Below are 27,350 nucleotides of genomic sequence, written 5' to 3'. Positions count from 1 at the left end.
CTCTAAACAAATTCAGGAGTTTTCCCAGCTGTGAGAGCAATCAAGATAAGACAAAACTAGTTAGCACTTAGTAGAAGCACAGACTACACCATGTGTCTTAGCATGCATAACCTTTTTTTTAGGTTAACTCAAGTCAGTGAGTGTGGCTGTCAGTTTGGGACATTTGTTCCTATTAGGAGGGTATCAGATATCAGAGTATAGGCAAAGAGAGAGAAATGGGGGGTCCTAAATGAAAGACCAGCACTGGTAGAGTTTTTAGTACAATCTAGTATAGAAGCTGTGATTTAAAAATAAATAATTAGTAGAGCATATAAAATATTTCACTATAAGAATCAATCAGAGGAGGTTAGAAAGGTTTGGGAAGAGAGACTGGATAAGCAATTCACAAAGAAACAATGGAAGGATATACATATGTCTCCCAAATATGCAACAAAACTAGAAGACTTAGGATTTATGCTTGGGAGATATTTTTATACCTCAAGTGGACTCCAGAGAATTTTTCCTCAGGAAGACAGCAAATGTTGAAGGTGTGATGGGGGAAGAAAGAGGTAATAGGGACCATATTTTCTGGGAGTGCTTTGAGATGGCGGACTTTAGGGATTGCCTGTGGGATGCACTGCCAGAGATGCTGGGTGGGCAGATTGATGTTACCAGGAAGATGATTTTTGTGAGCTATGATACAGATTTGGAATTGCCTAGACATGGTAAGGCATGGATGTGTCTAATTATGAAATTACTAGAAAGTGGAAATCAAAATCTAAACTAACTATACTAGAAGTAGCAAATATAGCAACAAAGATAAAAGAACTGGAATTGAGATCTTTAGAAAAGGGAAGTAGCAAACTACATAGGAAAATGGGAATTGTGGGAAAATACATACAGGGAAGGAAAGAGGTTTAAAAGCAGACAGGATTTAAATGAGCTATGTAATGTTTATTAAAAATGATTGGGTAGATTATAAGTGATCTATAATGTTTGCAACTGGGAGTGTGTCAGCATGGTTTGTGATGTAAAATGCTTTCAACTAGGATTGTTTTGGTATGGTTTGTTTTCATTTATATAAATGTATGATTGCCTATGCCATAAGTGATGGTATAATAAAGATGTTTCTTGTTTAAAAAAGGCAGGAAGTGAATAATTTATGCAATGTTGCTTAGGTTATATGATGCTTTTATATAAATGTAAATCTGCCTATGCCACTAGTGATAATTCAATAAAGGTATTTAAAAAAAAGTTAATATTGGCAGCCCAGGATAGTGGACTTCACATACATTGATACCTCATGAAACATCCAAACAAGCAAATGAAAACAGCTGTAAAAAGACAAAATAATAAAAAATGAACAGCCAGAAACAGAAAATTACTTTATTACATAAAACTCCAACTGGTAAGCGCTTTCATTCCTGTCATGGAACTTCTTCAGACCAAGTTGTATATGAACACACTTATTTAAATACTTAATAACAATAACATGTGACCCAATAACAATAACATTTAACCCAATAGCAATAACATGTGACCCAAACCACTTAATGCTTTAACTCTTTCCTTCTAATAACAACGTTATAGTTTTCCCTGTCATTTAAACCAGAGTATACACATGCATTCGGCCTGATTTGCCAGCAGTATTCTTTCCAATCCAGTTCATCTTCTGCATCAAACCTATGATCAAAACCACTGACTTCATCAATTTTTACAAATTTGAAGCATGCCTTATTTTTTCTAACAAATGTTTGTGCTTAACATGTTTTTCCAAGGCATTGCTTACATCAGTCTTGCCTACTGCTCTAATATGTTCATTCACTCGCATGTCAAATTCTCTAATGAGTCTTCCTACATAAAATGCTGGACATAATTCACGTAGAGCCATGTATACCATATATTTGGACCTGCAATTATACAAATTATTCAACCTAATTTCAGAGCTTCTTGCTGTCACTACACAATTCTTAATTTCGTTCATATATTGACATAACGCACAACTTTTACATCTTTTCATCCCCACTGCCAACACATTAGGCATAGTTGAGCATAAATTCCTTTTCTTAAAAATGTCTTTTAAACTCTTTCCTCTTTTAGAGACAAAGACAGGGTCTCCCCCGATAACATTTTTAATTTCTTGAAAATTCATTAAGAATCTCCAATTATTCTTGATTATTCCTTTGATTTTACTTTTCTCTACTGAATTGTCTAAAACACATGCTAGGGAAAAATTCTTTTCATTTTCTTCTGACTTGCTATTCACATTTGCTCCCTTATGTTCCTGTACATTGTTTACTTCCATTCAGCAATTGTTAATGATGTCCTTGGGGTACCCTCTTTCTTGAAATTTCCTTTTAAGTTCTTCACATTCTTTTTCAAAAAATACTGCCTCATCTGTTAACCTGTTTATTCTAGCGAATTGCCCCTCTACTAGTTTTTTTTCAGGCTAAACTTATGCATACTATTGTAGTGGAGATAGCTGCTACTTTGCACTTCCTTTTTATAAATCTTAACTTTTAAAGCATTGCTATATCTATACACAGTCAGGTCCAAAAAATTAATGTTGTCCTTCTTATAATTAAATGTTAACCGAATGTAACTCGTGGATTCATTCACATGTTTAAAAAATCTAAGAGTTCTTTTTCAGAACCCTCCCAAATAAAAAACAAATCATGAATAAAATGTCTGTACATGATGATATGTTTTGCAAAAACTGATTCTAAAATAATTTCTTTTTCCCAGTTCATCAGGACTATATTTGAATAGCTGCAATAGCACCGAGTGTCCTGTATCTGCTGCCATTCAAACTAATAAAGAGAGGCAGTATTTTTTTGAAAAAGAACGTGAAGAACTTAAAAGGAAATTTCAAGAAAAGAGGGTACCCCAGGTGCCTACCCTTTGCAGGCTGACATCAGTTTCAGTGTTCCAAAGCCATGTATTCCACTGGACATCTGCAGCACAGCCTATTCTAGAATACTTGTCCATCTTATGTTGGGAGATATAGTTACTGTCCATGACAGATTTATATGGATGTATGGACAATAACAGTAATCCTGCAGATGTACTTCTGGCATACATGAGTACTTTCCAACAACAGACTTCTTAACACCACATCATGGCCACTGCCTGAATCAACTTTAGAGCTTATAGAATAAGTGTAGCAGACACCAGCAGGTATCCTGGGTAGCTGTGCATCTTATTTGCACATCCAAGTTACATGTCACAAGAAGTGATATTGGCAGTGCTGTTAGGGTTCCTACATGAGTATGGAACCAGCTGGAGATCACCAGCTATAAGTATATTGGTGCTGAGTGGGGAAAAGGAGGTCAATGATGAGGATGATGGCATTACACAAAAATACTCGGGTATCAATTGAAGGTGGTATATAAATTAACAGATATTTCAGCTTTTATATAGGTTATACAAATGCAAAACATATGCCAAATTTCAAATAAATAAATACTACATGCATACATGCATAAGCTTTGTTGGGGAGGGCATGGGTTGAAAACAAGCTAGACCTAATCTGCCACTAACCGCTCCAGAATGCAGCATCTTCAGCAGGAGCTGTGTTCATGCACACACCCATACATAAGTCCATAAACATTACCTCTGTCCAGGTATACCCTTCCAGAAATACCCCCTCCATGATCAGTCTTCTTCACCACACTAACCAGGCCATGACACACAATGACACACACACACACACACACACACACACACACACACACACACACACACACACACACACACACACACTCACACACACACGCACACACACACACACACACACGCTCGCACGCACATACACAGGCACACACAACCATACATCAGTCCATAAACACTACCTTTGCTGAGGACCAGGAAACACTACCTCTTTCACTGATCAGTCTTCCTCATCACATTAACCAAGCTATGACACACAATGACACATACACACACACACACACACACACACACACACACACACACACACACACACACACAAGCACGCACACAAATGCACAGGTACACACACCCATACATCAGTCCAGGAAACACTACCCCCTTCACTGATAAGTCTTCCTCATCACACTAACCAGGCTATGACACACAATGACACATACACACACACACTCACACACACACACACACACACACACACTAGTAACGCCAAGCAGCATCTCTCACTGTGGCCTTCTCCACCTGAGTATATGATAACAACTGTGCTCAATCTCAGTAATTGGCTCCCAATGTAGCCTCTGTCCGATGCTCTGTGTGTTCAAAACATCCATGGTACAGCATAGCTTGGTTTTAGTATTGAATGCATCATTGATCTTGGTTATATGTAATTTGTCCAATAGTTATGAACCAGGCAATGCCTCAGCCAATGCCATGGCATAATGTGCCTGTCTCTGTGTTTCATAGTCATCCCCTGCAACTGGCAGTTCCACAGGTTCCTCATCATTAACCTCCTCCACTGCTAAATCTGGCACTTTCTCTTCCCCAATATGTATGTTCTGCTGCATTTGTTTGTTTACCAGTATATTGTGTACTGCTGCACACACAGCAAACATTTATTGCATTGCAGCACATCACTGAAACACCTAGACAGTGGAAGTGAATCTCTATCATTCCAAACATGTTTGATGATATTTCTGGTGTCTGACAGGGCAGTGTTATGTGCACTGTCTGATACTGGCCTGTGGGATTTTTATCCATGTCATTGGTTATAGATCCATGGCATATCCAGCATCACTGATATGATGTCACTGGGTGGAAATATCCCTTCAAAAAGTCACTCATATAGGTAACGTGTGCCAAATGTGGTAGTCATGTGTAATGTCTAGGGGGTATGTTAACCCACTGTATATCATACTGTTTGCATTGTAGATAACCTTGAGATGATGGAGTGGTACAATGACACATTGTATATTATACCCCGCATATTCTAGACAACCTTGAGATGATGGAGTGGTATACTGACACATTATATATTATACATATGTATTGTAGACTACCTGGAGATGTCGGATTCGTATACTAACACATTGTATATCATATACTGTGTAATGTAGACTACCTGGAAATGACGGTGTGGTATACTGATACATTGTATATTACACCCTGTGTACTGTAGACTAACTGGAGATGATGGAGTGGTATACTGGCACATTGTATATCATATCCTATGGATTGTAGTAGAGATGATGGAGTGCTATACTGACACATTGCATATGTTACATGTGTATTATAGACTACCTAATAATGAAGCAGTGGCATAGTGACACATTGTATATCATACTCTGTGTATTGTAGACCACCTGGAGATGACAGAGTAGAATCCTTCACAGATGTTCTTTGGTTCCATATGGGACCTTGATGGCAATGCAGGTACAGCCAGCGACTGCCAGTTCCTCAGAGAACTAGTCTGTATTATATAATGCCCACATGGTGTTGATTCTCCCTTCTTTGACTTATGGGAACCATGTACTGCCCTCCAAATGCTGTAGCATGGCATTCAGAAACTGGTCTAGCATCCTTGAAGCAGATGCCTGGGAAATACCCACCATGTTCCCCCATTGTTTGTGGAAAGGGGTCTGTAGTCAGTATTCTTGTAGCCACACATACCTGTTCACAGGAATGGGTATTCCATACATCTATCAGTCCTTCATGTGATGACAACAAATTTCTGTACCAGCTCCTACATGATGTCTCGGTTCATGTGGTAGCAGTCTGTTATATTTGTGTGATGGAGTGAATGAAATCTAGTCTCAGTCAAATCATTCTGCAGCACAGCAAGTGACAGCATACACCTCTGTGACTTCAGACTGTAAGAATAGCCTCATACATGTACATTTCTACTAAACCTGCTATTGCCCCTAACATGAGTCATGGTCTCTATCTCTGCAGACCACAATTTTTGGTAAGCTGCTACTTTTGCAGTCAAGCCTCATTGTGGTATTTTTATATGTCTATTAATCACTCTGCCATATTGTTTACCCTTAAATTCTCCATCACCCTCATTATAACAATGTTACGGAATTTCACCTCATTATAAGCCCATTTGCATAAGATGTTGGATGTAGTATTTTATATCTGAGCATGGTTGTGCTAGGTATGTGTGTGTGTCTTAATCATATCCACCTTGCACAGCACAGCTCACTGCACTTTCACCTTCTGCAATGCACTCACTATTTGTTTCTGAATCCTCTTTATTTGCAAGTTGTATTTATTTGCCTTTGATATGTGGGAAAGACTGACTGGGCAACATTCCTTTTCAGTGGAGGTCTGGACAGAAAATCTCCATACTGCATGTATTTGTACAGGCAATTAGCGTAAGTTAACAATATAAATATGCTATATAATACTGCAATATATGTAATCTGACACCTGATCACAAAGCTAACTACACTGTTAAGTATTTACAACATGCTAAAGTGACAGATATCTTTTGAACATTCAGCATTATTTTATAGTTTATGTTTAAAGTCACTTTACTCAGACAGCAGATGAGGCACACATTTTATCAAAAGAGTTATTCACTTAAGATAAACAGCTTACAAAGTGTAAGGATTTTATGATACTTATTTGACTTGGATGTATACGGGTAGCACTTAGTAATGGTGTTGGTACAAAGGGTGTAATTTAATTGGGATAAAATATAGATGGGTTAATCAAGTTCATTCAGACTAAGAAGGAGCTTAGCAATAGGGGTGTTACAAGTGCAGGACTGTTTTGTTGATAGTCATCATTTCAATGAGATTTTAAATTTTTGATGAGATGAAATATGTTTCTTGTTGTGAGAGAGTTGCACATTTAACAACATTTACAGAGTGTAGGCAGTAATGGTTATAATTTTTAGATTTGTAAGTAAGTTTTAAGTATTGGTTTAATGAACACAGTTCTCTGTGGGGCGAGTACCTGTTTAATAACTGGCTGGCCAGAGGGAATCTGTGTGAGTTAGATGCTGGGGACAGTCTTCATGTGAATACAAGCCAGTACTCTAGCCAGTTACGGGAATGAATTACAAAATAATATTTAGATAATATTTAAGGATTCATTTATCAAAGTATAGCTTGTTTGTGAAGTCTGTAATAAGGTCTATTATATTTGCTTTAACTTTAACTGTATAATAGTACATGTTGCCATTTATTTTACTGTTTAGCTTCCTTAACTTTCTCTTTTTTTAGACTATAGATATGTTTTTTGATTTTGATGAATAATTTATCTAATGAATGTAACTAATCTGTGGTAAAAAGGGCAAATCCAGCATCACCAAAAATCAAAGACCCAAACTCAGAGACAGATTTTTAATATTGCCATGCCTTATAAATGCAACAGTTGTTCTATTTGCAAATATATGATATGTTCCTTTGACTATATGAATAAAATTAAATATGTACCAAGGGGGCGTTTTTCATGTAACAGCAAGGGGCTTATTTATGCCTTGAGATGCTTGTGTGGTTTCTTTTATATTGATAAAACAAAAAGAAATTTTAAAGTGAGGTTAATGGAATATATCAGGGACATAAAAAATCAGAAGGACAACAAGATTTTGGCATGTCATTTCAGAAATGTACATGGCAGTGATTTTTCCATGCTTCAGAGTTGTATTTTAGAGCAAATATTTGTTGAAAATGATGATGAAATTCTTTTGAAAGAAAAACTGTTATATAAAGTGTCTGTCTTTATTCTTAAATATGATATTTGGTCCCCATAGGACTGAATGGAGAGGTTAATTGGAAGTATTTTATTTAATTGTTTGATTGTATCATTGATTGATTAAGTTTGTGTTTTTGTGTAAAAGGTAGCACATTTTTAGCTGAATTTTGTAATTCCTGGAAGGTCTTGTACTGAGGCACTAGAGAATAAAATACTTTTGTGTCTGAACCAGTGGTCTAGATTTTTAATATTGCTCCTATAAAGCAAGAAAGTAGATGGAATTAAATGTTGTGCCTTAAACAAACAAACAAAAAAACAAATAAATACAAAGATGCTATACATGTCTGATTCACTGAGCTTTATAATTCAGTAATATAAAGTACTGAAGCAGAATTCAACATAAAATGTGTCTGTAAGTGGGAGTCCCTTTGAAGAGTATATATGGCCTCTTTATGTGTTCTTTCTTTTTAAAGAAAGAGTCTTAATTGGCATATATAAAGAGAAATGCCATATTTTTTATTTTTATTTATTTATGTGTTTATTTTTTGTGGCAGAAACCATCTCTGAAAATAAAACTATGGCAACATTTCTCAAGTGGCTTAGCTTCTTCCATGTATAGGTACTTCAAAATTTGAATCAAACGTTTAATCCAAGAAAAAAAGGCTACAGTTCTGTTCCGCAATTTGTTTTCAGAAATAAAAAGTCATTTAGTAGATGCTTGTGTACTCTGACAGATAATAATACACCTGCTATACAAGGGCATACCATGCCTTGTAGGAAATGTTCTTTTTGTTCATATATCAATAGTAGCACCAGTTTTTACAGGTGAATTGTTTAAATTTAATATCAGGGCCACTTGCACTAGTATGCATGTGGTATATTTGGCTGTGTGCAAAGTTTGCACCAAATTTTATGTTGGAAAAACAGACAGAATGTTGAAAGACAGGATCAGGGAACACCTATACCATGTAGGTAAGACAAGCATGTTTAATGCTCTGGCAAAACATGTTGCCAGCACTGATGTCACGCATTGTTTTAGTTTTTTGGTTATAGGAATGAATTTTTAAAATAAAAGGGGAGGAGATACTAGGTTGAAAACAGAATAAAGTGAAGCCCAGTGGATTATAAGACTGAGGGCTAAAGTTGGCCAGGGTTAAATGACTGTATACCTTTGAGACCTAACTTGAAATCTAGACCATTATGTAAGAAATTACTAGGTAGGATATATTTATATATATATATATATATATATATATATATATATATATATATATATATATATATATATATATATATATATATATATATATATATATATATATATATATATACATATATATATATATATATATTTTAATACATTTTTAATTTTATTTTTGTGGCTGTGCTCAGTAGATATAGGTTTATATATATTGCATTTCTGTGAAAATATATATATATATATATATATATATATATATATATATACATACACAAATATATTTTTATATATGTCATATTTCTCAAGTTTTTAAAATATTATGTCATGTGATTTTAATTTTGCATTTAAACTGATGTGGTTTTATGTGTTTGATATTACACCTGATGAAGCTATTGGTGAAAGTGCTTGTGTTTGATTAAATCTACTGCTTTTGAACCTGGAGCCTTACCTACACTGGTTTTGTGCTATTTTTATTCTGTTCTTTGGGAGCGAAGATACCTGAAAATCAGTGGTGGTTGTCTTAGCACATTTTAAATATTGTTCTTATAAACTTAGTTGCTAGAATAAAAGGTTTTGTGTTACCATGCATTTTCTGAAGGATATGAAGCTGAAAACTCAAGTGTCTAGTATTTTGTGGTGAATTCATTCTTCACCCATTTGTCAGGAAAACAAAGATTTGTATGAGGAATATACTAAAAATATGAGGCAAAAATCTGGACATTCTGCAAAAAGCTGGAGAGTTGAAAGGTATGATCAGAGTTTAGGTATTATTGTAAAGATTTCATTTCACTTTCTTCAAGCAGAAGGCTAATGAAATGAGATGTAATATGTATCTAAATGTGAAGCAATGTTCAGAAAACTATGTCTTGTGCAATTATTTATTTATTTATTATTTATTGACTGGGAACGTCCACTGGGTCAGAAACCCATTTTCAGTGGAGGCCTGGGGAGAAAAGATCCAACAAATACAAAATATAATTACAAAATATTAATACAATATGTAAAATTCATATAGCACACCCTAACACACAACAGATATTGATTTTTGATACAAACTAACATTACAGCTACTTGTATTAAACATGGAGTACAGTTAGAGTAAAAAAAGCTAGATACATTCAAGGAAGATATTGATTTGTTCTATACTTAGGCAGTTATAGGGTTAGTTATTAGCAGATATTTATTATTGAAGAAGCGCTGATAAATTGATTAATTAGTGGCACTTGGAGTGAAGCCTTTTAGAGAACATTGTTCAAAGAATTGAATGTCATTTCTAAGACCATTTGAAATGACACTGGTAGACAGAAACACACAACAGATGAAGCATGTGGACCCTATTTGAAAAGTAAGTAGTCTAAATTCAGTCAAGTTACCAGAAAGGTAAAACAGTGTGCATCTGTGTAATAACATGATTTTCTATACTTTGCTGAGGCACAACACCACAAGAACTCCACTCCATACCTTAAACATTCTTAAGCACGATAATTCTGGACAAAGCCAAAAATAATGAGGGACAAATGCTCAAATTCAGGTTCAGATTTTAAATATTACTCCTATAAACCTAGAAAGTAAAGTGAATAAAATGTTCTAGTTTAGATGCATTTTCTGAAGTATGGAAAGTCCAAAATTAAAATATCAGTCATTATTTAATAATTTCAGATTTCAACAATCTGACATAAAACCAAAAACTTTATAAAGACCAGCCAAAAATATGAAGCAAGAATCTGGACAATCTGCAAAAAAAGTCACATTGTTTACTTGGGACTGCATTTAAGCACATGCTTGTTATGTGTGACAATGTTCCACATTTGTGGCATTTTCCCTCTTTAAAGTCACTGTCTTATGGCTTATAATTCAGTTATTAACCTCCTCTATGAATCAATGTTTTATTTGAGCAGGTTAGAGGTATGCTTAACTCAATGAGTTCCACTCGTTGACATTTAACTCAAGAAATCACTGTTTTCTACAGGACATTTAGGAGATTTCTCCCTTTCTCATATTTGGGCACCCATGGAATTAGCAAGTTTTTGGGGTGTGGGGACTTTCTCACTGCAATGCAATAAAGCACTTAGTTTTAATTGTATTCCCTGGGTTGAATCCTGACCAATTTACCTCAGGAGGTTTAACTCTTTATGAAGTAAAATACTCATTCATAGAAAAAGTTAATAATTAAAATTATAAGCCATAAGACTCTGACTTTAAAGAAGGAAATTGCCATAAAGTTGGGAAGTTAACACATATTAACAAGCATGTGGTACTTAAAACAGTCCCAAGTAAAGAATGCAACTTGGAACAAATATAGAGTATGATTCTAAAAAGAAATGGTATTTGCGGTGTTTCCAGTTTTAGAACACAAAGAAAAAAAGTCATTCATATTTGTTTTTCTGGTAATCAACAGCAATGTAGACATGGAGATTGAGACATGGGCAGCAGTAAATTTTTAGGTCAATGAAAACAATGTAGACATGGAGATTGAGACATGGGCAGCAGTAAATGTTTAGGTCAATGAAAACAATGTAGACATGGAGATTGAGACATGGGCAGCAGTAAATGTTTAGGTCAATGAAAACAATGCAGACATGGAGATTGAGACATGGGCAGCAGTAAATGTTTAGGTCAATGAAAACAATGTAGACATGGAGATTGAGACATGGGCAGCAGTAAATATTTAGGTCAATGAAAACAATGTAGACATGGAGATTGAGACATGGGCAGCAGTAAATGTTTAGGTCAATGAAAACAATGTAGACATGGAGATTGAGACATGGGCAGCAGTAAATGTTTAGGTCAATGAAAACAATGTAGACATGGAGATTGAGACATGGGCAGCAGTAAATGTTTAGGTCAATGAAAACAATGTAGACATGGAGATTGAGACATGGGCAGCAGTAAATGTTTAGGGCAATGAAAACAATGTAGACATGGAGATTGAGACATGGGCAGCAGTAAATGTTTAGGTCAATGAAAACAATGTAGACATGGAGACTGAGACATGGGCAGCAGTAAATGTTTAGGTCAATGAAAACAATGTAGACATGGAGATTGAGACATGGGCAGCAGTAAATGTTTAGGTCAATGAAAACAATGTAGACATGGAGATTGAGACATGGGCAGCAGTAAATGTTTAGGTCAATGAAAACAATGTAGACATGGAGATTGAGACATGGGCAGCAGTAAATGTTTAGGTCAATGCTCCAAAAGAGATCATTACCAGCCACCAAGAGCCAAAGAAGATTGGGTTCACATAGTCTAAGGTTGACTGTTAAATACGACAACACGTTCATTGAATAAAAACTTTTGCTAACACATACATTGAGCACTTTCATCCACTGACATAGGACTTCTTAGATAAAGAACTAATCAGGTTACCTCTCCTTATATACATTATTCAGTTAAGGTAAGCCAATAGCAGAAAGAACCCCATCATATAATTCAGTGACATAGTTAAGACCAAGTTAAAAAAAATCAAGAATCAAATTAATCTCAAAAGAAGCAATATTCTAATTCATATTCTCTAAGAAGTAATAGATAGTAAGTATAAAATGAAAACACATTAAAACACAAATGTATTAAAACAGAACTGTTAATAAAGCATCAGTAATGGGTCTATATTAAATTATTGAAAGATGTATTCACCGAATGATATTTCCATCGAAAATACCGTTCAGCGAATTTTGAATATTGCAATCACAATACAGTGAAGATTGGAAAATTTGCCATTTCCTCACTGTAGTGCGATCTCTGAGTTGGTATATATAATTAGCGGGTGTGTGTGGGGGGGGCACAGCCCCCCAAAAGAGAGAATTTGCTGAATGGTATTTTCAATGTAAATACCATTCGGTGAATTCAACTTTCAATATATTAATATAGACCCACCATTAACATATAGGGCTGGTAACAACAAAGTGTATTTTAATAGTTGTTAAGAAAAACTTGGCCTCATAACTTTTTAGCCCTCATTTTTAACAGTGGATAAATGGAAACATCCTCATTTAGTGTCGGCAAACAAGTAGATTCAAGCTGCTATAGTAATGCTTTATATTCTATTCCATTGGAATATTTTCCAACACACCAAATGTGAACTTTTGAAAACCAAGACAAATTTTCGAATATTTATAAAGACCTTTGTTTATATTAGACTTTTTAATATCATAAATGTGTTCGCACATTCTCTTAAGTTTCTGTACAGTCTTTCCTATGTAAAAGGACTGGCAGGTGCTACACACTGCTAAATAAATAAAACTTTTGAGTCACAATTACCCTTTTTGAAAAAAAACTCTTGGTTCTGTAATAATTTTTAAGGACCAAAGATTCACTTTCCATGATGTTGCCCCTCTCCTTGTCCCAGTCTCACTAAGCTGGCTAAAACCCTCTTTTGGACCCTCCAAAATTCTCTTAATGTTTTTGTTAGTTTTGAAAACAAAAGAGGGTACTTCTACAATTACTTTAAATAAAAATATCCTCGTCAGTTTAAAGAATAGACATATTATTCTTAATAATGTTCTTTACAAATATAGCACCTTCATTCAACTCAATGGCCATGGAATTAGAAAAATTAGATCTTGTTCTGGTGAATGTTGTTTAAATATCAGGCGAACTTAAGAGGGGAAATTTTTTTTCTCCCTATCTTTAACCACTTGTGTTCTGATATTGTTTAATAAAATGGGTGGATAAAATCTCTCTCTAAAAATATACCTGCCATTTTATTCAATTTTCCAAGCAAGTCAATGTCTTTTGAAACCATTCATGCTGCTCTGATAAATTGTTACTGACACAAGGTTCTTCTTAACATACCATAGGTGATCACTTTTGTAATATAAAAAGCCATTGGAGTAAGTGCTCTTTCTAAAAATGTTGGAAACAAACTTGACTTCTTCCACAGAAAGTCTGACATCTAAGTAATGGGTGGTGTTAGACTTATCTAAGTGAGTACATTTCAAAAAATCCATGGAAGTAGAAATATATTCTAAGATTGATTTATGACTCCCTCATTCTCTATCCAAATAATCAAAATATAGTCCGGGTGTGTCCTATAAAGATTCCAACAGTGGCAGTAACAAGATATAAAAATAAAACATTTCTCCCATGTAAGCATCACCAAGTTGACATAAATTGGTGTGCATGTTGCACCTTTTTCCTACTTGTAAACTCAGCCGCAAAATATAAAAACTTGTCATATAACAAAATTTCCATCAAATCTATTATCAATTTTATTTCCTTGTTGTCTAGCATATGTAAATCAAGATCAAGAAGGACTTCATGAAAAGTATGCAGCCCCGTATCATGTGGTGTACTTATGAAAAGATCAAGGACATCTGTAGTAGAAAACTAATGTTTTTACCACAAACTTCTGGTGATAACTTCCTTAACAAGTCCCACAAATACTTGAGGATGTGGGAGTGGTTGTTCAAAATGTTTTTTAGTTTCCTATCTATAAATATGATAGGTGGTAGGTCTTAGACCCTTGTGCAGAAAGAATTAATCCATAGGGAGGACCGATCATGTTTTTGTGTGTCTTAGGAATACCAAACAAGGATGGTATCACTGGGTGTTTGCGGGAAAGAAAATGTAATATGTCATTTGTAATTAGAACCTGTAACAGAGCACCTTCTAGGCACAGATCTATTTTCTTTTAAGCTACATTAATTTCATTTTTAGAAGTTGTTGAAAATTTACTATCATCCTATAAACAGGTCAAAAACCTTTCCAACATAGATATAGCAACACATCTGCCCTTGTCTGGCTTCATGATTCTAGTCGATTTATTGCGCATTAAAATGTTAAATAAATTCTATTCTCTTGTTAAATTGCACAAATGTATTTTGATCTTTAAAAATAGTATATAAATCTTTCTCATAGACTTTTTCAAAGGATTGAATAGTTCTGTTCAAAGGTGGGTTATACAGACTCTTTTACTTAAATATTTTCATCAATTACATGCCACAAGAGTTAAATTTTTAATTTAGAATGGAGAGAGTTTGTGAGTCCTAGATCTAGTTATAGCTAAACTCTATTATGAAGAACAAAACAAACACTTGCTTTTAGTTGTGGAGTAAGGAGATATTCCTGAGTGGAGGAAATGGATACAGAAGCTGCTAAACTGAAGAAAGATAAAACATTTGTATCAAAGTGTGTCAGAGAGCTAAAATCTATTAAAGACATGTTGGGGGAAATGCATAGTGAAATGTTTTGAGTGGAACTACACTACTGTATAGTGTGTAGTCTGACATTTTTGTGAATCCTAAGATTTTTCTGAAATTATGTAAAAGCCAGCGTCTGCCATTCACTATGAAAGGGAAGGATGATAAAGAGAAAGATTAGACAGAGAAAACATCAGTTCAGTGAAACACCATGAATGTGCTTTACCCGTTGTTCAGTACAAAAGAGAGCCAATGTTTTTATGTGTGGTAATTACAAGTTGACAGCAAACTAAGCTACTATCATAGAAAAATATCTGCTAGCAATTGTTGAAAGACCCTAATGAAAAATGGAATGGTGTTCCTGAAAACAGATTTAGTGTTTACTTATTAACAAATATTGCTTGAAGTTTATTCTAAGAAACATGTATCCATTAATATGCACAGAGGCTTACTCATGTATAGCACTCTTCCACTCTGAGAGTTTTGTACCTTACATTTTCCAAAGAATGACAGGAAATCTGATCATTGAGTTGAAACTCATTGTGTATTTAAGCAATAATCCATGACTATGCATGGGTATATCAGGATTTACCCACAGTTGTGATGGTTTGATCACGAGGATGAAACAAAGCCAACTAAGGGTAAATCTTGATATACCCACTAACAGGAGTGGATTATTGCTATTATACAAAAACATTACTTAAAAAAGAAATTACTTACCTTTCTTAAATAATGTCATTGTATAACTGCTGTAGTGTTTCTCCATGTCCTTTCTTGTTTACTTATGTACTTTGAATGCATATGGGATCTACACTCCCACACTTGTACAGTACATAAATACAGAGCAGGAGAAGAAACGGAGAAAAGAGAATCTCTATTGCTGTATTTTTTTTTCTTTCTGCTGAGAGTTTATGATGGACAGTGCAGAAATAGAAGAAAAATCAGGTACATTTTTGATTCTTTACTTTTGCAGAACATAGCTGAATTTATTTTTATATTTTGCTCTGTCCTCTAACATGTGTCAGTAGAAAGTCTGGTCACTCAATGGTACTTCAGTGGCTGCACTTTTTTCTATTGGTAGTTGGTCGATTTACAATGGGCATGCTGGTTTGGCAGGTTCAGTTAGTGTGCTTGTTTTTGAACAGCAATGAGATGTCATTGTGTAATAGATGATTTATTGGGATATTGGGAATATCAAGCTGGAGCAGCTCAGTATCCTTACAGAAAGCACTACAAAGAATATACACATGTGATCTGAGAGTCTGGCAAGTGGTACACCTAATATCTGAGGCATGAGCAGGACAAAAAGTGGAATTTGTCCTTTGTCTGATGAAGTGAAAATGATTGATAAAATTCTCTTGTTTGAAAAGAGTTGCAAGCATTCTTTTTCTTGATAAACTTGTACGGGAAGTTTGTGCCTAATCAGAATATAGAACTCACCCCCTTGTACAAATTGCTAAAATAACATATCTTGTGACAATGAAAACAGTGAATACATTCAGAAGTTTACTAATGTGTGATACAGCATTGGGTTATTATGATGAAGAGCTCCTGTTTACACTGTACCTTGCATGTCTGCATGAAGTACTTGAACTGGGATATGACATGTAATACCATCAGCTGAGGAAAGGCCTATATGCTTATGCTTCTAATGTTATTTCACAACAGAGAAAAGTACTTTTAGATGAAAAACAGATGAAAAACATTTTCTAACTTTGATTTTTGTAGCACAGGAATTCCATCAGTTCATTGGGTAGAATATTTAAATTGGCTACATATTGTAAACTGTTGTGTACACTGATTAGAGTACGTTTCTGCCTTCCATGACAGAATTGCATATTCAAAGATGGACAATCTTTTTATCAGCATATAATCATCAGGTTGAACATACAATGTCTGAAGAATGTAAAATTTCAAAGGAGTATGAAATACAGATTGTTTTTTGGGAATTCCATTGTCAGAAATAATAAAAAAAAACAAAGGAGTGTCACAGTATACAGATGTTGTTTTAGACTGTTTTCAAGAAACTCATCAGAAAGCTGAAATGACAGCTAGATTAATTAACAATGATAAAGAACTCTTAGGGGTAATGAACTTCAGACTGGAAGGCTGACTTCATAGAAAAGATGAACGCTTATGAGTGGATTATAAAACATTTGAATTACCAGTGGAGAACGTTGTGTCCTATAGGGAATTAGAGTTCATATTCTCTAGAACCTAAGAAAAAAAAAACTCCCTTCATATTTTGCCTATGCAAAACAACAAAAACAAAAATCTGGGTGAAATAAAAGGCAACCTCCAGTATAGAAACAGAGCACAAAGGATTAGTCCAGATAAACTGACTTCAGCTAGCAGATCTAAAAGACTCTTTTTCTCTGATACCCTCCCTATGGAAGGAATAAAGACGCTTTGTTGAAGTTTTACCTAGATTATTCAGTTAAGGAGGTAAATGAGCAAGAACACTCATCCATCTACCTAATTAACTGAATAATTAACTTGAAACTTTAATGAGGCATCATTATTCATTATTCTTTCTACAGAAAGTGTTTCAGACAGAGAGAGACAGAGAGAGAGTGTGAGATAGAGTGTCCTAGATCTTCCAGGCTAACACCTCTCAATTGTACAGATTTTCACAGAATGTCCAGATTTTTGATTAATATATTTGGTCCATTTTTCATAAAAAGTGTGGTTTTATGGCAAATTAGTGTCAAGTGATCAAAGACTGAAGTTGGAAAATAATGATAGACATTTGAGTTTCAGATTTCATACCCTTCAGAAAATGCATGCTAATGCAAAACCTGTTATTTTATCAATTTTCTAAGTTTGTAAGAGCAATATTTAAAAACTGTCCCTATTTTTGGACCTTTGTCCCACTTTTATTTATGTCTTTGTCCAGATTTCTTGCTCTAAGAGGTTGAAAGGTATACTTCCAGCTAAAGTGATTTTTTTTTTCAATAATAATTCTTTATTATTTTTCAACTTGTTCATACACACATTTGACTGGGAAATACACAGGTAATTTCCAAACAATACTTCTAACAACAATCCTACAACATATGTACACTATATACATTAATGCTTCCATTTTTAACAAAAAAGAATATATGAAGAGTCTTATCAATAGGTATAGTATCTTATAATAATTTGATTTCTGATAAAATTTGACTTTATAGTATTTATATCCAAGGGTTATCCTGGGCTCAGTACATTAAGCCAGTATAATATTGAAAATTTGCTCCCAGATCTTCCGATTATTTATATGTTTGGTATGATCGTTAATTAGTAATTTGTGGGCTAATATGTGTTTTATCGCTAAAATCTTGAAGTTGTCCCATGAAGTTTGAGATGGATTCAACCAATTAGTAGCTATATAGAGTTTCATTAACAAAAAGATATTCATAAGTATGGTCATTTGGGATCTAGATAGATTATTTGGGGGGATATGTAATATAGTAAATTCCCAAGACAGCGTTGATTTTTGATAACCCATCTTTTGCAGTTGTAGTTTTAAGAAATTCCATAGTTTGTATATACATTTACAGGTCCAGAACATATGAAGGAGGTCAGCAGTTTCATCTTTACAATATGGGCATTTAGGAGAATTTTTAGAATTATATTTTATGCAAGCTAAAACGTGTATAGTATGCATTATTAAGTATCATGAGTTGAGTAAATGTTAACTTTTGGAGGGAAATTGATTTTATTGTTAAATTAATTGCTGTTAATATTTTATTTTCTTCAATCAATGGTATTTTTTTCTTTCCAATAGTTTGACAAAAGGACGTGATCCTGATATTTAAAGTCTTTTATTAGTTTATATGTAGATGTTATAAACTTAGTATCTTGTAAGAGGGCTTGCCATAAATTTGTACATTTCGTTAAGTCCTCATCCTTAATGTTTAAATCTTTAAAGTAGCTTATAGATAGATCACATTCTATCTGACCTAAGGAGATGGAATAACTTGAAACTACCACCACTAGCAAAGGTCTCAATTATTAAAATGAATGTATTACCTAGGCTATTATATATCTTCAGATCTACTCAAGTTTTAATCCCTAAGAAGTTCTTTAAACAAATTCACATGGAATCTGCTAAATTTATATGGGAACCAAGAAAAACTAGAATTTCATACAACAAATTGATGACCCCAAAAAATAGAGGTGGTTTAGAATTACCCAACTTCGAAAAATATTACTTAATAATAAATGCTAATAGAATTTTAAGAATTGCTAATTATGATACATGTAGTAATAATTGGTCCCCAAACTGGTTAAGATTGAATTACAAACATGCTGAGAGTCTGAATATTAATCCTAAATCATTACCTTTCCTAAGAAAAGATACTTTTAAATCATTTGCTCTACTGGAGCATATTAAAATATATATAACATTATTACAAAATCTCTTTAGTTCATTAAATCTCATCCAACACTTGATCTTACAACCTTTTCATAGGAATCCCAACCTGAGAATTAATAATCAATTAATAGATCTAAAACATTTTCCACTTATAATAGACTTAACTCTATGTGATATATACCCTTATCTGAACTATTCGGCTCATGAATTAAGACAGGAAATGAACCTTCCCAAATCATATTTAATCATATTGAGACAGATTAAAGTGATTTTCTCTGGACTAATACTTTGTACTCTATCTCTTGTTAGTCCTGTCACTCTCTGGTCACAGGTGGGATTTCAGACCTGACTTGAGCTTTCTGGAATATCTCAGTTTCTAAGCCTCCAATATAAAAGATTTACCCTGCGCACAACTTTACTTAATATACCCTAGTCTGATTCTTTTCAACTTTAGAGTGGTTATATATGTTTTGCTGAAATGGGAGGTTGGAACATGTGAATACCCACCATATTGCTGATATTAACTTTGCCACAGAATGAAAACAACTAATTTTCTTTGCCACCAAATGAAAAGCACATACTGTGGAATAGAGTCCCCATTCATGGGAAGCCATTCCATCCTTAATCCACTTTAAGGGTAAACTTGACCAATGGATGGGAAATTGGAACTTCACCCTGCCCCCTCTGTTTCTGATAGACAGAAGCAGACAGTAGCTATGTCCAAACTAACATACCTCCATAACCTTTAGAAACTTCCTAACATGCCCCTCCTAACAAACACACATGATATATAAGAACACAGTTGGTTTGAGTTGTGTAGCTTATAAATTCCCTGATGGTCATTAGCTAAGGTTTATAGATTCATAGGTAAGTACTAGGCTAGCTGCCCTTGTGAACTATTTTAAGCCTGGCCAATTTATTTTATTGAGAATCAAACCCTGTACTTCTTGTTTGTGAGGTAAGCACAGTAACCATTATAGCAACTGTAACTCCCCTACTATATACCTATGCACCTATTATCAACATGTAAATACTTATTTCATATCTTTTTGAGCATGTTATCCCAGGGTTTTCTTGCTTTGTACATATTTGATCATTATGTGTTAAAGAAAATGTTCTGCCTTTGAATTGCAGCATTGAAAGCTGACTCTGGGACCTCAGCATCTCTATGAAAGAGAAAAGAAAAATGTTTATTTTCATTGTTTTAAAAGAACACTCTTCACCGGGGCTGAAAATATTAAAGTAAAGGCACCTGGGGGGTGGGGTTGTTTTGTATAATTGCACAAAATTCTTTCCCTAATGAATACTTGAGCTTACGTGATTTGCATACTTGTAAGAGTAAAGTTGTGCAATAAGGGCACCGGCATGATAAGCTTTTGAAAGGCTTGGACCCACTATAGTGAGTTTTGTAAAGCTCAGGCTAAATAGCCGAAAAAATTGACTTAACTATACTAAGTCTAAGATAGCCATTTCTTAGAATATTCCATTTTATCTGAGGTGTGGTGATCTCAGAGTTAATATATATTGCCTTGTGGGGTGGGATGGAGGAGGCTTAACCTCCTGCAAAAAAATAAGTTTAAAGGACAAGAGTGATGCTTGATATTTGTCCTTCTCCTGCATTTTTGGTGTTTTTTTGTTTTTGTTTTTTTGCATGTTGGCACTCAGCATCCTGAGTGTCAGCATTTTAACTGGAAGAAGCACAGAATTTAGGTTGTCATCCTCTGAGTTTAGAGGGCTTGTAATAAAACCAATGACAAAAGCAGTGCTGGAATGATTAAATGATAACCCCCTGGAATTATGAAAATAATAAAAACAATAATGGTGTGAAAGTTTATTTGGTGGCAAACATTACATGATGAATTAGAACTTCTGTGTGGCGAACATGACCATCTTACAACATAAGCTGCCTAGTCAGGCAAGGTTACATTCACAGGATTGCCCAGGAGGATATTGGAAAAGACTGTGTACTTATTTTCACTTCCTTTCATGAACAGTGCATTCGTGACTATATTAAATGCTAATCTGGGTTTATAAAGTTATGCTGTAATTCATAATAAATTGATTGAAATGATTTATTTCTTATGGGTTAACACAATCTTTAGCTATGGGTAATATATACTTAAGTTCTTAGCTATGGATAACATATACTCAAGTTATGTCAAAAGAATTTTGTCATGTCCATCCAGTTCACTTCTACATCAGGGGATGGGACCCTAAGGACAGAGTCTTACCAGACATGTATGATCAAACCTTCAAGGCTGAATGAAGAACTTGCTGAATAGAGTTGTGGATGTGGAAGGCAAAAGATAATTACTCTTATTGCAGCACAAGACCACAGCTACCTGTACACAGGTGAGTCATCTGCAGAGTTATTTCTTAATGGGTATGTCACAATAAGACCTGAGCTAATGAGGTCTATAGTCTTTAGCCTAGTAAGCTTCTATGATCTTATAGAGTAAATTTGCATGTTGCTGTCAGAAGGAAAGAAACAGTACTTACAGAAATTTTTGCATGACAATCAGGCAAAGGAAAGTTTATGCTGAGTCAGAGTTAGTGGCCTTTCAATATACAACAACGTGAGGTGACAACTGGGTCACAGGTGTCCTTGCAGAACAGACCACTACAGCATCATTTTGTGTTTATTGCAGTTCCACTTACAGAAAACAAACTGATGACCTGGCAGCTAAAGTAACAGTGGGCACTCATATTTATGAAGCTAAAGTAACAGTGGGCACTCATATTCATGAAGCTAAAGTAACAGTGGGCACTCAGATTCATGAAGAACTGAGTCTAGGCATGGAACAAATGGACAACAGTGGTGAAACTATACTGAGAAGCAGAAATGAATTAGACACTTGACACCAGACTGTAATGCCAGCTTGTAATTCTGAAGTTTCAGAGGCACTTAGGTCAGTGTCATAGCGGAGACATACACTGAAGGTTAAAAAGCACTCCAGCATCTCAGCATCTGGCTTTGTGATACAGACTGTTCGGTTCATAGACTTATTCCAGTAAATGTGTATTTGCCTACTTCAAGTAAAGAGACTCAAAAAGATGCTATTGTACTCTGAATGCTGCAGTTTTGTGTTTGAAACAAAGTAACATGTTGTACTAAGTTCCAGTGGATAACTGTAAGGATTGTTGTTGTTGTGGCTTTCGGCTTTTCCTGGTTAGGGGTCGCCACAGTGGAACTCCGGTTCGTTAATGATTGGCAGTAGATTTTTACATGCCGAGTTGCCAGCTCTGATGCACAACCTTCAACGAAGGTATGCCCATTCACGTATGTCTCCACACAGAAGACGCTGTAGCTGAGAATCGAACAGGACAACGTCTTACTATGAGGCAACAATGCTACCACAGCACCACCACTTATGCTGCCTTCTCAGAATTGTTTTGATACTATCAGAATAAGTATTTTCTAACATTATCATTCCATAAGGCCTGTCATGGCAGTAGTAAGCACTAGTAAAAGTGAGTCTCACCATAACATAAAACGTGTCTGCAAATGCAGTGTTCTGAAAATAAAATGCACCTAAGGAGTATACATTGTATCTTTGCCTGCCCTGCTGTTTGTCACTGTTTTACAACATGCAACTCACTTTTCTCAGTAGCAGAAGAAACAGTTTCATTCAATATTCTAAATCAAACCTGGGACCTGCTTTGGTGGGCTGGTACTTTCCAGAATCACTAGCAGGATGCACACATAGGTGATATTGGTCACTATTTGCACCTGATTAGCAAATAAACTCAGAGACCTCATAAACACTTCATATCGACTAGGACACGGATACCGTCTATGGATTTTTAAATGCTACCCGTTCACACGGCTGCTTTAATACTGCATCCATTGCTGTCCTGTAACTTATTGCTTAATAGAGTAAAGGTGAACCTCAGTAAATTGAGTCAACTGTTACCAGGGTGAATGATCGTACGTTTACGCATGTATTCGGTGGCAGTACATCAGTCTGCTGCCCTTCGATGTCTGGATAAAATGCCAAACCTGCTAAATGGGAATTAAGTTCTTTATAGGGTATGACATGACACTTACTTCACAGGGGTGATGGCCACCATCTAAACTTTAATGAACAGCAGTGCTTTACTACACATCCTCTCTACTGGACAGAGACTTTAAGGCCTGTATGTAGGGTCTTCCATGTGCAGGTTACCTCACATCTCTTTTCATGTGTATGTGGGGTACTAAATAAGACCAAAAAATAAAATCTGAATCCTCTCTTTGTACAGCTAACCGCTTCTATTTGTCCACACCCTCCTATTTCCTGGCCACCTAAGTTATCATCTGCCTTTCTACTTTCTTACTGTGTGAGCTTCTGTTTAATGGGAGGTTTAAGTTAGTCATTTGCATATATCCCATAGGACTCTATTACAGGAGGTTTAAGGTATCACACAGTGAAAACTCTAGCTTTGCTAGGTTTTTCTTATAGTTTTTACTTCTGGTTGAAGTACTCCTACTTATTACAGAACTCACCTCTGACAATCTTCTATTTTATGGTTGTCTAATATATTGCACTAACAACCCAAGAGCAATTGTTCTAATATTGTTCTAATATTATGAGTAGTCCTTTTAACACTGCAGCCAATATGCAGTACATATAACTGGAATGTCAGAATTCATAGTTTCTTCTTCTTAAGAAATTGTGAACAGAGCCACAGTAGTTAAGAAAACTTACAAATTTGATCCTACAAAATAAATAAAAAAACAAAATAAACTTAAGCTAGTATGAGCAGTGCTGTGTTTGCAGTATGGGAATGGCATTAATGGGTTAAAAAATTTTGTAGACAAGGGAATTTAAAAAGCAGCCATCAAATAATGGTTTCAGCAAAAGTCAGAGTTCCAGTGGATAACTGTAAGGGTATAATGTTTTACGCTGTCTTCTCAGAATTGTTCGATACTGTCAGAATAAGTATATTCTAACATTATCATTTCATAAGGCCTGTAATGGAAGCAGAACTGCAGGGATATAAAAAAAGGATGAAAAAAATCAGGGGGTAAACATTCATTTTTGATAACAAAGCCATCACATGTGTAATAAGAAACATACATATTACACAGTCAAACCACTAACACAGTCATAACCTCTGGAAGCTGCCTGAATTGCTATTTTACAATATGAATATATTTAACTTGCTGATTACATAACATGTTGTTTAAGTCCAACTTCCCATCTGCAGTCTGGCCTCCTGCAATTTGTTAAAACTTGCTCTCTTTTTAATGGTCACTGCATAGTTCAGTGATATTTTTTACCTTTATTTTCTCCATAGAAATGATTCCTGCTAGATTATACCAAATAGTCACCTTTTCATGGCGTTACATTCTGCACTTATAGTATGTCAACCCTTCATACATATTTAATGCTTTGAAGATACATTTTAAAGATCAGGAGAATTCTTTACAACTCAGGAAATACTTTATCTCAAAAAGAAAGAATACTTGCATGGTAGATTTGATAATTCCAACACTAGTATTCTGTAAAAATACTATCACAAACCCATTCTGCACAGTGTAGACTAAGGCATTGCCCTCTAATGTGAGAGAGTAAAGAAAAGTGACACAATTTAGATGTGAGAAGTGTGCGACTTTTGAAACAGAGATTATGTGTAGATCATAGATTCTGATGGTGTGAGCTGCTGTCACACTGAGTCCAAGCTACATAAACTACGCATGTAGTGTGCAGTGGTGTGTAAGAGATACTAAAGTATGGATTGTAATCATGATAGTATGCCATGCTGTGCAAGTGATACTAAGGTGTGCAGTGTGATGATGGTATTGTGCAGTGCTGTGAAAGAGATACTAAAGTGGTTGGTGTGATTATGGCAGTGTGCAGTTCAGTGTAAGTGATACTAAGATGTGAAGTGTGATGATGGCATTGTGCAGTGTTGTGTAAGAGATACTAAATTATGGAGTGTAATCATGATAGTATGCCATGCTGTGTAAGTGATACTAAGGTGTGCAGTATGTTGATGACAGTGTGCAGTACTGTGAAGGAGATACTAAGGTGGTTGGTGTGATTATGACAGTGTGCAGTGCGGTGTAAGTGATAATAAGGTGTGCAGTGTGATGATGGCGCTGTGCAGTGTTGTGTAAGAGATACTAAAGTATGGAGTATAATCATGATAGTATGCCATGCTGTGTAAGTGATACTAAGGTGTGCAGTGTGATGATGGCAGTGTGCAGTATGGTGAAGGAGATACTAAGGTTGTTGGTGTGATTATGGCAGTGTGCAGTGCAGTGTAAGTGATAATAAGGTGTGCAGTGTGATGATGGCATTGTGCAGTGTTGTGTAAGAGATACTAAGGTGTGTAGTGTGATCATGGCAGTGTGCAGTATTGTGTAAAAGATGCTAAGGTGTGTAATGTGATGATGGCAGTGTGCAGTGCTGTGAAGGAGATACTAAGGTGGTTAGTGTAATCATGATAGTGTGCAGTGCTATGTAAGGGATACTAAGGTGCACAGTGTGATGATGGCATTGTGCAGTGTTGTGTAAGAGAGACTAAGGTCTGTAATGTGGTGATAGCAGTGTGCAATGCTGTGAAGGAGATACTAAGGTAGTTAGTGTGATCATGACAGTGTGCAGTGCTGTATAAGGGATACTAAGGCATGCAGTGTGATCGCAGCAGTGTGCAGTGTTCTGAAAGAGATACTAAGGTGTGTAATGTGATCATGGCAGTGTGCAGTACTGTGAAAGAGATATTAAGTTGTGTATTGTGATGATAGCCATGTGCAGTCCTGTGTAAGGGATACTAAGGTATGTAGTGTGATGATGGCCATGTGCAGTGATGTGTAAGGGATACTAAGGTGTGTAGTGTAATCATGGCAGTGCGCAGTGCTGTGAAAGAGATACTAAGATGTGCAGTGTGATCATGGCAGTGTGCACTGTTGTGCAAGAGATACTAAGGTGTGTAGTGTGATCATGCTAGTGTGCACTGTTGTGCAAGAGATACTAAGGTATGTAGAGTGATCATGGCAGTGTGCTGTGCTGTGAAAGAGATACTAAGATGTGCTGTGTGATCATGCCAGTGTGCACTGTTGTGTAAGCGATACTAAGGTGTGTAGTGTGATCATGGCAGTGTGCAGTGCTGTGAAATAGATACTAAGATGTACAGTGTGATCACGGCAGTGTGCAGTACTATGCTAGAGATACAAACATTTGCAGTGTGATCCTGGCAGTGTGCACTGTTGTGTAAGTACTACTAAGGTGTGTAGTGTGATCATAGCAGGGTGCAGTGCTGTGAAAGTGATACTAAGGTGAGTAGTATGATCATGGCGGTGTGCAGTGCTGTGGTAGAGATACTAATGTGTGCAGTGTGATCACAGCAGTGCGCAGTGTTGTGTAAGAAATACTAAGGCATGTAGTGTGATCATGGCATTGCTCATTGCTGTGAAAAAGACACTAAGGTGTGTAATGAGACCATGGTCACGGGCATTCTGGTATATGATATATAGCATGATTATAATCTGTGCTGTTGTATAACAGATACTAAGGTGTGTAATGTGACCATGGCCACGGGCAGTGCTGTATATGATATGTAGCATGATTATGGTAATCGGCACTGTAGTATATATGATACTAAGGTATATAATGTGACCATGGCCATGGGCAGTGCTGTTTATGATATGTAGCATGATTATGGCAGTCTGTGTTGTTGTATAAGAGATACTAAGGTGTGTAATGTGACCATGGCCACGGATAGTGCTGTATATGATATGTAGCATGATTATGGCAGTCTGCACTGTTGTATAAGAGATACTATGATGTGTAATGTGACCATGGCCACAGACAGTGCTGTATATCATATGTAGCATGATTATGGCAGTCTGTGCTGTTGTATATGAGATACTAAGGTGTGTAATGTGACCATGGCCAGAGGCAGTGCTGTATATCATATGTAGCATGCACTGTTGTATATCAGATACTAAGGTGTGTAATGTAACCACGGCCATGGGCAGTGCTGTATATGATATGTAGCATGATTATGGCAGTCTGTGCTGTTGCATAAGAGATAC

Source organism: Protopterus annectens, chromosome 17.part0 (genome assembly GCF_019279795.1).
Source record: "Protopterus annectens isolate FY-2018-M chromosome 17.part0, PAN1.0, whole genome shotgun sequence".
NCBI lineage: Eukaryota > Metazoa > Chordata > Ceratodontiformes > Protopteridae > Protopterus > Protopterus annectens.
This window is presented reverse-complemented; position numbering follows the sequence as displayed.